An 11,473-nucleotide genomic window follows, 5' to 3' on the forward strand; every position below is an offset into this window, starting at 1 on the left:
TGCATACCATTTTACTCACCTGATTGATACTATTATACCATTTTACTGGATTGAAAGACAATATCATAAAATGTCAATTATCACAAAACTAATAAATCAATTTAATGCAATTCCAAATAGAATTAAAAAATAATCTTAGGGAGAAAGAAGATTAGAGAGAGAGAATTTTTTTAACATTTTTTTTTTTTTTTAGTACTTGGTGGACACAACATCTTTGTTTGTATGTGGTGCTGAGGATCAAACCCGGGCCGCACGCATGCCAGGCGAGCGCGCTACCACTTGAGCCACATCCCCAGCCCCTGAGAAAGAGGATTAGAGAATTAGATAAAACAATTTAAAATTATTATGGAGTACTGAGCTCTAAAATAAATTAAATTGGGAAAAAATAGTGAGAAAGGACTTACTTTAATGGATATAAAATGCTATTGATCTAGAAAAATGCAAACATATTCATGGGACAGAATGAATCAGAATGGAAACTACATCACATTATAAGTGAAAATTAAATAAATGAAAAAAATGATAGAAAAGTCAAATTTATTCAGAAAGGACAAATTACTTATTATTTAATAAATGGTACCAGACCAACTAATTTTTTTTTTTTTTTTTTTTTTGGTGATGGTGCTGGGGATAGAACCCAGGACCTTGTGCATCTGAGGCAAACACTCTACCAACTGAGCTATATCCCCAGCTTCAACCAACTAATTTTTAATATGGAAAAAGAAAAATTCCATTCTCACTTTTATCTCCATATTAGTCAGCAAAGAATTTTAAATGGATTAATAATTTAATATAAAAATACTAATATTTTTTAAGAAAATCTATCTTAACTATAACAGGAAGCCTAGACACTGTTAGAGAAAAGATAGACTGTTTGGTTTATAAATATGGCAAATCATACTATTAGGTTAAATGCAAATGAAGGCCCTAGGAAAATATTTACAATATCTTTGTTGCAAGAGAGGGCATTCAGGGGGGATATATATATATATATATATATCTTAAAGAGCTTTTACCAATTGAAGGAAGTTGCCAAAAGTCTCCTATAGAAAGAGAGAAAAGGCATAAACTAGCAATCCACAGAAAAATCAGATAGATAGCAAATATATGAAACGATTCTCAAACTCACTAACCATCCAGAGACACAAGTTAAAGTAGCACCAAGATGTCATTTTTACAACTCTTAGACAGATGGAAATGGAAAAGCTCATTAACACCCAGTGCTGGTGGAGACACAGAATGAAGGGTGCTCTCATTAACAGAGGTGAAAATATTCATTGTTATAGCCTTTACACTAATATATGTGTGTGTGTGTGTGTGTGTGTGTGTGTGTATAAACATGATATATATATATCATGTTTATCATAATATCGTTTATAATAGAGAAATCTAGAGCTGAAGTGAATACCCACCATGCAGCAGCCAGATCATGGAACTTTATATAGCCACTGAAAAGCATGAGCTAGATCCCTTCCAATTGCTTTGAAGCATGTAAGCAAAGATGCCAGTGAGTACATTAACTAATCCAGTTTTTATAAAACAGACACAAACCACTGTGTGTGTATGATTGATAGTTAATTCACATGATTTTTTGAGAAAATAGAAAATTATGGTAGATCTCAATACTAGGCTAGTAGCATGTGCTACTTAGGGCAAAGAGAGTAGTAGAGGGAGGGGGAGCCAGGCAAAGACGGAAAATACTAAGAAGAAAAAAAGCCTTGTTGATATAATTACATTCTGCACTTACACACTATTTTATATATTTACCTGTAACAAATGAAATAAGATGAAACAAAAAAGGATAAAATAAAATCTGATGGACTGTATGGAAATATCCCTCCTGCATCCCCTGAGCTCTTTACACCAATTTCCTACCTCTTTTCTTTATTTCTATTTGCTTATGTGAGTAGCACCTCCTTTCATAGCTTTGTAGTTGCCCAAGCCAGAATGAGAGTGGATAGGTGCAATACTATGAATGAGGCTGGGAGGCCTCGTTCAGCCCTTATAATCTTGACAAGTGTTTGAAAAAAGCACAGGCCATGCTGATCTAGAGGTAGACTTTCCTTTGTGATGTCCTATAATCTGGTTTGAACAGTGAGCAGAAATTAATCCTTGCTGTGTCCTAATTAAACCTGTGCCTCTGAGTCCTTTTTGAGAATCCTATCTGATCACATGATCTGGAATTTTCAGTGTGTACTCAAGTCTCATTCAGCAGATCAGTACATACTTCCTTATTACCTACCATATACAAAACGCGAGACTAGGCACTGTGTGTCATATAAAAGTGAATGATGGCTGCTCCCAGTTCTGAAGGAGATTTTGGCTTGTGGCGAGAGACAAGCATTTAACATTTAGGATTAAACGAGTAAGTATTAGAAAAGACATATCAACATGGTGAGTGGGAAAATATCTGGGAACACTTTTAGAAGTGACAAGGGAGCTGGCCAGGATGGCTGAGGGAACAACACAGCAGTGGAGTTACAGTGGTGCACGGTGTCTTTGGGATATGTTGGGATACGTGTTGTACAATGTGACTGACACAGAGCACATGGACAGGTGAGCACTGTGGGGCTGTTTGAGATTAGATTATGAACAGCCTTAGATTCCATGCTAAGGATTTAGAACAGAGGTCTAACATAGCCTAATGTGCATTCTAGAAACCTTGGCCTAAGTCAGTGTGTGGGATGAATTGAAGAATAGAGACTGAGTTGGAGGTAAGGAAAGCTTGCAGTTATACAGCCTGTCTGTGATAGGCATCTGAGGTCAGGGGTCAAGGGCTAAAAAGCAGAATGGAATAGGTGCGAAGTAATAGGTGAGGGAGATTTAGAAACACTTAGAATAATTTGACACTTTATTGAATAAAGGGATAAAGTGAGGGATTATTGAAAGTGATTGAGATTTTTGGTCTGGATGAGTGGGAGAAGGCAGATGCTATTAAAAAAATATGGGAAGGAGGGGGAGCAGATTTGAGGCAAAGAAAGAGTTTTATGTGAGGTGAAGATAGGCAGTTGTCTGTTCATTCATTCATTCATTCATTCATTCCACTTAATAGGATGCCTATTTTTTTTGATCGGTTACTGTTTTTGGCACCAAGGATATAGTCTTGAGCAAAACAGACAAAAACTAAGTCTGATATCATGGAGCTTGCATGGAGAGATAGACAATAAACAAAACAAATTAGAAAAATATATATTTTGGAAGTGGTAAGTATTATGGAGAAGAGGAAGACAGAGATTGGGACAAACTCACTGATATTAGATAAAGATGTGAAGAAGTCCAGGGAGGGAACCATGCACATACAGAGAAATGGTGCTTCAGATAGGGGAAATAGCAGATACAAAGGCCTGGCAGTGGGATTATTCCTGGCATGTTAGTCTCGGCCATTTTAATAACTTTGAAAATAAATAAGTATGCATGTTAGTAACTGAAGATGTCTAACACACTGATAGAAATAGCTGCCTGGAGTTCAAGAGAAATATTTGAGCTGGCAGCACAGACTCAGAATTGATCCTGAGATGTGATGATTGAAATCAAGAGAACAGGGGAACAGGAAAGGAAGGGTGGGTAAAGGACAGGTTCTTTGAGAGTTCCAATTGTTCAACGGGGAAGATTTAGAGGAGCCAATGAAGAACTCTGAGAAGGGGCAGTTACAATAGAATATTGCCGTAAAGACTCTACACAATCCCATAAGTAGGGCCAATTTCAGCTTCTTTGCTTAATGGAGTTATAAGTGATGATTATTAAAAATCATAGTAAATTCAAAAATATCCTGGAAAATATACTAGAGGTAAGATTTTGTCTAATTAGAGTAAGCTTTGCCAGAATGCTAAGTCCAGCATTAGTAAAGTTTCTATCTCATTGCAATTTATCCTATATTTTCCTTTAGTGTCATCTCATATTATTAACTCTGAAAACAGAAGAATTCAGTTATTCTGGGCAGTTACTAGGTAAGTGCAGATGGTTTTGTACAGTTGCTAGGTGGCAAGCTCTGTGGCACAAATTTATACTCATAAATTGAGTTTGCCCAAAGCATGGAGAGTGGCCACCTCCTTACATGAGCTTTGTTTTACCAACCTGTTTTTCTTTTCTCCTGCCCACTCACCTACAGCAAAGCAGGTGTGTGAACTCTCATGCATGATGATCAATAATCTCTCACTTGCTCCTGGAAACACCATATTATTTCTCCTGTTTGTTCTTGGGTAGTTTTCATATGCCATAAACCCAGCTGACATATGGTTCCATTGATTAGTAGCATCAAAGCTTGGTGACTGAGGACATAGGAAAATATCTCTAGGGATCAACTCTAATACCACACAGGAGTTTATTTGTAGTGCAAGTCAACTACTTTTTTTTTTTAAATTGTCTTTTCTAAAGCAAATTATCTAACTGTGAGTTACAACTACAAAATCAAAGGTCTTCTAGTTTCCTCATTACTACTTCTTTTATTAAGAGGAAGGTACTGATTACAATGTAGTAGTTGGCAAAATTTCTTTTCATCTTAAATCCTGGTTCAATTACTTATAATCTGTGTGACCATGGGTGAGTTATTTTCAATCCCTATCCTCAATGTCTCATCTACCTCAGGATTGTTTGTGAGAATTGAGATAAGGCATGCAGAGCACATGGTTGGTGGTTATTAAGAGTTTAGAAGAGGTTATATCTTCTGTAATAAATTCACACCCACCAAAAAGTCCCACTGAGTTGTTTTCCATCTACCTAATTACTGGATTATGAATAAAAGGGTTATAATTATTCACTCTTAAATGTCCTGAGGGATTGAGGTTGCAATATGTAATATTGCAGAGTCATATATAATGTGAAACCATGGAAATTCCAAGTTGAACAGACCAGGCCTCTTTTACTACCAACTCTGAAAGATGCTCTCATGAGTTGATATTCATTGGGTTATCTGTATAATATGATCTCAAATCTGTGACCAGGTAGGATCAGCTCACTATAGAACAACAGGAAGTTACTGCATTTTAACTGCAGATCAGTTGGAGTGTACTTTTCATAGTGTTCTCTTAGGCCTGTCGGTATCATTTTCTAATATGAATTAGTCTTACTCTATTTCCTCCCAGAATTTAATAAGCTGTTAAATAATATCTAATGATTAGATGATAGGGAGAGAGGAATTCAATTTTCATTAAGTATATATCTTAAATATTCTCTATTTTCTTCCCTTAGTGCCTCTTCCTCAATCAGCACACAAGTAAAATGATTACTGTTTTGATATAAAGTTTTGGATCAATTTGACTTGAGATTATAAATTTTGTCTTTATTCCATCAAGTTTCTAGGTTTTGAAAAACCAAATGACTGGCTTGTAATTAGAAACCTACCACCTTTTAGTGATCTGGAATGTTCTATCATTTGGATCTGGAATGTTCCCCAGAGGCCCATGTATGAAGGGCTTGCTTGATCCAAGGTTTGACAGGGTTGGGATGTGGTGGAGACTTTAAGAGGTGGGGCCTAGTGGGAGGTGTTAGGTCATTGGGGGTGTGCCCTTGAAGGGAACTGTGGGACCTGACCTCTTTCTTTTTCTTCTTTCTTTGCATCCCAGTCATGAGGTTTTGCTTTGCCATGTGCTTCCACCATATGTGCTGCTGTAGGCCCAAAGTGACACAAGTCCAACCAATCTTGGATTGAAATCTCTAGATCTGTGAACCAAAATAAACCTTACTGGAAAGCTAAGACACTTATCTATCCCTATGATTTATTTATTTATTTTTTTCAGACCCCTATGTTTGAAAGGGGACATTTCTTACTTCCTTACATTTTGGTGTTACATGACTAGAGTTCCTGAAATGTTGGTGGAAATGCATTCTTCAGGAAGGAGCTGTCCAGGATCTCAGTTCAGAATCCACTGAGAGTACTAAAGCTCTCTCTTTTAATGTCCCCCCCTGCCCGCCCCTGAAGAAACAAGGATAAAATGACAGCAAATAAAACTCAAAAAGGCTAATAAAGGCTGAATTTTAACTTTGAAAATGCTACAGTGATCCTTCCTGGCATATTTGTTTGATGAGTCTCTACTTACATTGTCAGTTTTTGCATCTTCATTGGATGATGAGAAAAATCACTCAGTATAATTTTTGCTATGAAGATGGATTCCAGCCAGGAAATTTTTTTGAGAAATCTATTCAAGTGTCCTTAAAGTTGAGCAAGAATATTTATGAAGTATTAAAAATTCAAAAATATTATGTTGTGTGATAAGAGACAGAAAAAGCAAATGCTATAATAATAATAATTATATCTGTAAAGCATTAAAACATAATGACTTCATCAGTGACATAAGTGAATGTTTATTTTGGATGTTCTACACTTAGTTTTATGATTCCCCCTTAGATCAATTTTGGAATCTGTAGTGCAAAATTTAGAGCTATTTGGTGACTTTAGTGCATGATTAAGGAAAAAAACTGTCCAACATATTTCCATTGAGCTGGATTGAAATTTGAAAGTTCTTTTTTGTGGATATAGTATGCCCACCTGCCTGATGTATTAAAACAACTAGAACAAAGAAAAACTCTTACTCTGATAAAAAAATTTATTGTTGTCTGGATTTCAAAAGACTCTGCAAGCAAAAGATGGTCGACTTTGGTGCTTATATACCAGCTATTCGGAATATGTTATTCTCTTGTGATCCCACTTATGGGACAGTCTCTTAAATTTTTGAATTGGTTTCCAGATTGCTGTCATATAATCCCATGTAATTTAGGAAAAACAAAGACCTAGAGATGACCAATTTATACCAGAAATCACAGGTGTTAAAGTCAAGGGGTGGGGGAAATGACTTGCTATTATTTGAATTCTCATGATGTGTTGTGAGAACACCAAACTTCTGCAAAATGTTGTGGTTTTAAACAACAGTCATTTATTTAGCTCAAAATTTGTTGCATCAGCAGTTTGGACTGAGATGTGTTCTGCATGATTATTCTGGGTTTGGCTGGATTTCATGTCAACTATTGGTCAGCTTTGTTTCTAAGGGGTCTGGTGACTCTTGGCTTGCGTGGTAGGGCTGACCATCTAGTAGACAAGATCAGGCCTCTGGTTGTAGTGGTGGTAGTAGTAGTCTACCAATGTCAGAGAGGCAATGTAAATGGACAAGTGCTTGTCAGACATTGTTTTGTTGGGGGATATAGTTCAATGGGAGAGTGCTTGCCTAGTGGGCACAAAGCTCTGGGTTTCATCCCCAGCACTACAAAACAAACAAAACACATTGGTATCTAGTTTACTAACATCTAAATTGGTCAAAACCTGTCACATGACCAATTTCAGAGTCAAGTTTGAGGTCACTGAAACCTACATGACAAGGAGGATATACATGTAAGGAAAGTAAGCCTACATACTAATTTTTCAACTTACTGCTTATGGTTTATTAAGATCAGCATTGAATTGAGCAGGGGATATTTAGTTGTATAATTTTGCCACAACCCAAAACTTATTATTGTTTTTAAAATTTTAGAGTTGTCTCCAAGAAAGGCTCAATGACAAATTATAGCTATCTTCTACTAAAATTAATACTGTAATGAGTCACTTTGGGGAATGCTGTTTGGATTATTAGACTTCATGGAGTTCAGAGGGTGCTATTCAGCCTTTTTGCTTTGTTACTCTAGTCCAGATTGGAAAGTGCTAAGAGCCACTGTCTAGATTCAAATATGGTCACTTTAGGCGATTCAGGGCAAACTGTCTATCCTTCTGTGTCTAAATTTATACCATAGATGACTTTTAACTGAGTGGTAGTTGTAAAGGCAAGTTGGAATAAGATATTGCATTCCATAGAGTTGGGAATTGTTAATTCACAGAACTGAAAGGAAAGTTTTAAGCATTGCCTAATATTAGAGTAAGGCCAGAGTATGATCCTTTGTCAGTTTAGTTATCTTTTCATTGCTGTGAGAAAATACATGAAAAACATCTTAGAAGAGGAAAGATTTCCTTTGGCTCATGGTTTCAGTCCATGGTTGGCTAGCTCCATTGCTTTGGGCCTGAGGTGAAGCAAAATATGATGGCAGAAGGATATGGTGGTGGAAAGCTGTTCTGCTCATGATAGCCAGAATGCAGTGTGTGTGTGGAAGACACTTAATGTAGTTCCCAAGGGCATGCCCCCAAGGATCCACTTCCTCCAACTGCACACTACCTCCTATAGTTTCTACCTCCCAATAATCAATTCAGCTTTGAATCCCTTAATGGATTAATTCACTGATGAGGTCAGAGTGTTAAGATCCAATCACTTCCTAAAATCCCCATCTTTGAGCATTGCTGCTTTGGGAAACAAATCTTCAACACATGAGCCTTGTGGGACAGATTCAAACCATAATACCCTCATACCTCATTTTTTTTGAAAGGTGTAGTGTCTAAGTCAGTTTTAAGTCAGTTTTGTGTTGTACTAACAGAATACCTGGGGCTGATTGATTTATAAAGAACAGAGATTTATTTCTTATAGATCTAGAGGCTGGGAAGCCCAAGGCTAGGGGGCTACATCTGATAAGAATCTACTTGTCACATCATCCCATGGTGAAATGCAGAAGAGCAAAAGAGTGCACATGAGAGTGAGCAAGAGAGGGGAGCCAAACTCACATTTATAACAAACATTGCTGTAACTAATTCACTCCCATGATAATGAGGTTAATCCATTCATGAAGGCACAGCCCTCATGACCTAATCATCTCTTACTAAACCCCAGCTCCCAACTGTTGTATTGAGGATTGTTTCCAACACATGAATTTTGGGAGAAAGATGATAGGATTCATCTGTAAAAAATATCAGATGCAATACAGCTTCAGGACCAAGCATTTGCATGGTTATATGAGATTATAAGGGTGGGTCTCTAACCTGGTAAGACAAATGTCTTTATAAAAAGAGAAGGAGACACCTGAGTTCTGTCTCTCTCCCTTCATTTAAGCACAGAGGAAGGGCTATCTGAAGACTAAATGAAAATTTGGTTGTAAACAAGTCAGGTAGAGAGCCCTTAGCATAAACAGAATTTTCCAGCCTCTTGCTCTTGGACTTTGAGGCTTTGAACTCTGAGAAAATGAATTTCTGTTGTTTCAGTCTGTGGTATTTTGTTCTGCAGCCTGAGCAGACTAATTCAGGTAGTAACCATCAAAATGAAAGACATTAGAGCGCATGGGCTGTGGCTTACAGATACTTAGTGTGTCTTGTTTACAACTAAATTCTAGGTGTAGGGGTTTGCAGATTTCTAGTGTAATTACTTTAAAAGGTATGGGATCCCAGATCTTGACTTTGCCCTTGTGGTGTACATACAATTCTCAAGTTTCTGGGGATAGTTCCTTGGTAATATCTTGGCAAGGACTATTGTAAATTTTGTTCATGGGCAAGTCAATAGGGTATTGATTCATGGGCGCTCTCTGAAGTTTGTGAATAACTGATGTATAGACAATGGCACAGACTGACACATTTATTTGCATAGTAAGCAAATTATTTGGTTGATGGGCATTGTTTGATCTATACCAATCTCTTTTGGTATAGAGCTCTTTTTCCTGAATAAATTTGTGTTATAATTTATATTTGTATAATAGTTGGTTTCCAGGAAGAAGTAATACGATTTTAAAAGGTGATTTCTATCTTTTTTCTAAAACACTTTTATGATTTCCATTCCCTTAAAAATCAATTTGTATGATTCTAAGGTTAAAGTTGGTCTTCCAGAAACCATTTTGTGTTGCAGGATGCATAATAATAATGATAATAACATTCCCTTCTTCTTTTTATTTTAAAATGCTACCTGTTTTTAATTTCTTTGCCTTAAGAAAACTATTAATATATATATTTTTTGAATTTTTTAATATTTATTTTTTAGTTTTTCGGCGGACACAACATCTTTGTTTGTATGTGGTGCTGAGGATCGAACCCAGGCCGCACGCATGCCAGGCGAGTGCGCTACCGCTTGAGCCACATCTCCAGCCCCAGAAAACTATTAATATTAATTCAAACAGGATCTATTAAGATATTTTGTTTTCAGACTTAAAAAAAATATCTATGTTGGTAGGATAGTTTCTGTAGTTTCAAGATCAACTCTGGTCATTTGTAACAGAGTGATCCTGCCTCACTTGGTGGGCTTATAATTTGGAATTGGTGCTCTCTGTATGGCTACTGCCCAAGTGCTCATTTTTTTTTCCTTATGGAACATTTTTTTTTTAACATTTCCTGAATTTTATTGAAGACCATAATATCTTCCCAAATGATTCCCCAAATGTCCATACCACTGTGCTTCCACCAGCAATGAGAGTTCCAGTTGTTCTATATCCTTATCAGTAATTGGTACTATGAATTATTTTGTGGGGAGGGAGGATAGGGAAGGTTTGAGTCATTCTACTGAACATATAGCAGTATCTCATTGTTTCTAACCTGCAATTTCCAGATGAAAAATATTGTTGAGAAAATATTCCTGTTCTTACTTGCCACTTCTACATCTTCTATGATGAAGTATCTCTTCAGACCTTTTGTTCATTTTAAACTGTTTTTTTTTTTTTGTAGGCTTATTGTTGAGTTTTAAGAGTGACTTCCATATTTTTTCTTGTTTTCTGTTTATTTATTTGTTCTAATTAGGTCTATACAGCAGCAGAATGCGTATTTTGGATCAAATCCTCTATCATGCCTTTGCATACTTCTCCCAGCCTGTGACTACTCTTTTAATTTTCTTAATATTGTCCTCTCAGAGCAGAATCTCTGATCTTAATAAAGTCTGATGTATCATTTTTTTTCCTTCCATGGATTCTGCTTTTGGTATTGTATCTAAAAGCTCATTTCTAAAGTGCCTATATATTATCCTACATGTTCTTCTGAAACTTTTTAGAGTTTCATGTTTTACATTTGTGTTTGTGTCCATTTTGAGTTAACTTTTGTGAAAGTTATAAATTTTGTGTCTGGATTTCCAATATTTCCAGCAAATCTGTTGAAAAGATGATCCTTTTACCATAGGCCTGCATTTGTTACTTTACAAAGATGAGAAGACTATATTTATATGGGTCTATTTCTATGCTCTCTATTTTGTTTCATTAATATCTGTGTCCTTTCACCAACAGCACACTGTCTGAATTATTGTAACTTTAAAATGAGCTCTGAAAACAGGTGGTATGAATCCTCCAACTTCATCCTTCTTCAAAATGTTGTGACCTATTTTAGGTCGTTGAATTTTCCTTAATCAGTGTCCACAAAATAGCTTTCTGGATATTTCACTGGGATTGTGTTGAATCGGCAGAATAATTTGGAAAGAACTGACATTTTAATAATATTCAGTTTCCCAATCCATTAACACAGAATCTATTTTTATATTGATGTTCTTTGCTTTCTTTCATCTGAGGTTTGTAGTTTTCTACACATAAATCCTGTATATACTTTATTAAATATAATCCTAATTTTTTTATTGATTATTCAAAACATTACAAAACTCTTGACATATCATATTTCATACATTCGATTCAAGTGGGTTATGAACTCCCATTTTTACCCCAAATACAG

General features: G+C 36.1%; 1 non-coding gene across 1 annotated transcript; it reads right to left on the bottom strand.

Moving 5' to 3' along the window:
* Positions 1-616: 616 nt before the first annotated feature.
* Trnal-cag (transfer RNA leucine (anticodon CAG)) lies at positions 617-689 on the bottom strand. Its single transcript has one exon. It is a non-coding gene; the product is annotated as a tRNA-Leu (tRNA).
* Positions 690-11,473: the final 10,784 nt, after the last annotated feature.

The sequence above is a fragment of the Callospermophilus lateralis genome, chromosome 6, assembly GCF_048772815.1.
Source record: "Callospermophilus lateralis isolate mCalLat2 chromosome 6, mCalLat2.hap1, whole genome shotgun sequence".
NCBI lineage: Eukaryota > Metazoa > Chordata > Mammalia > Rodentia > Sciuridae > Callospermophilus > Callospermophilus lateralis.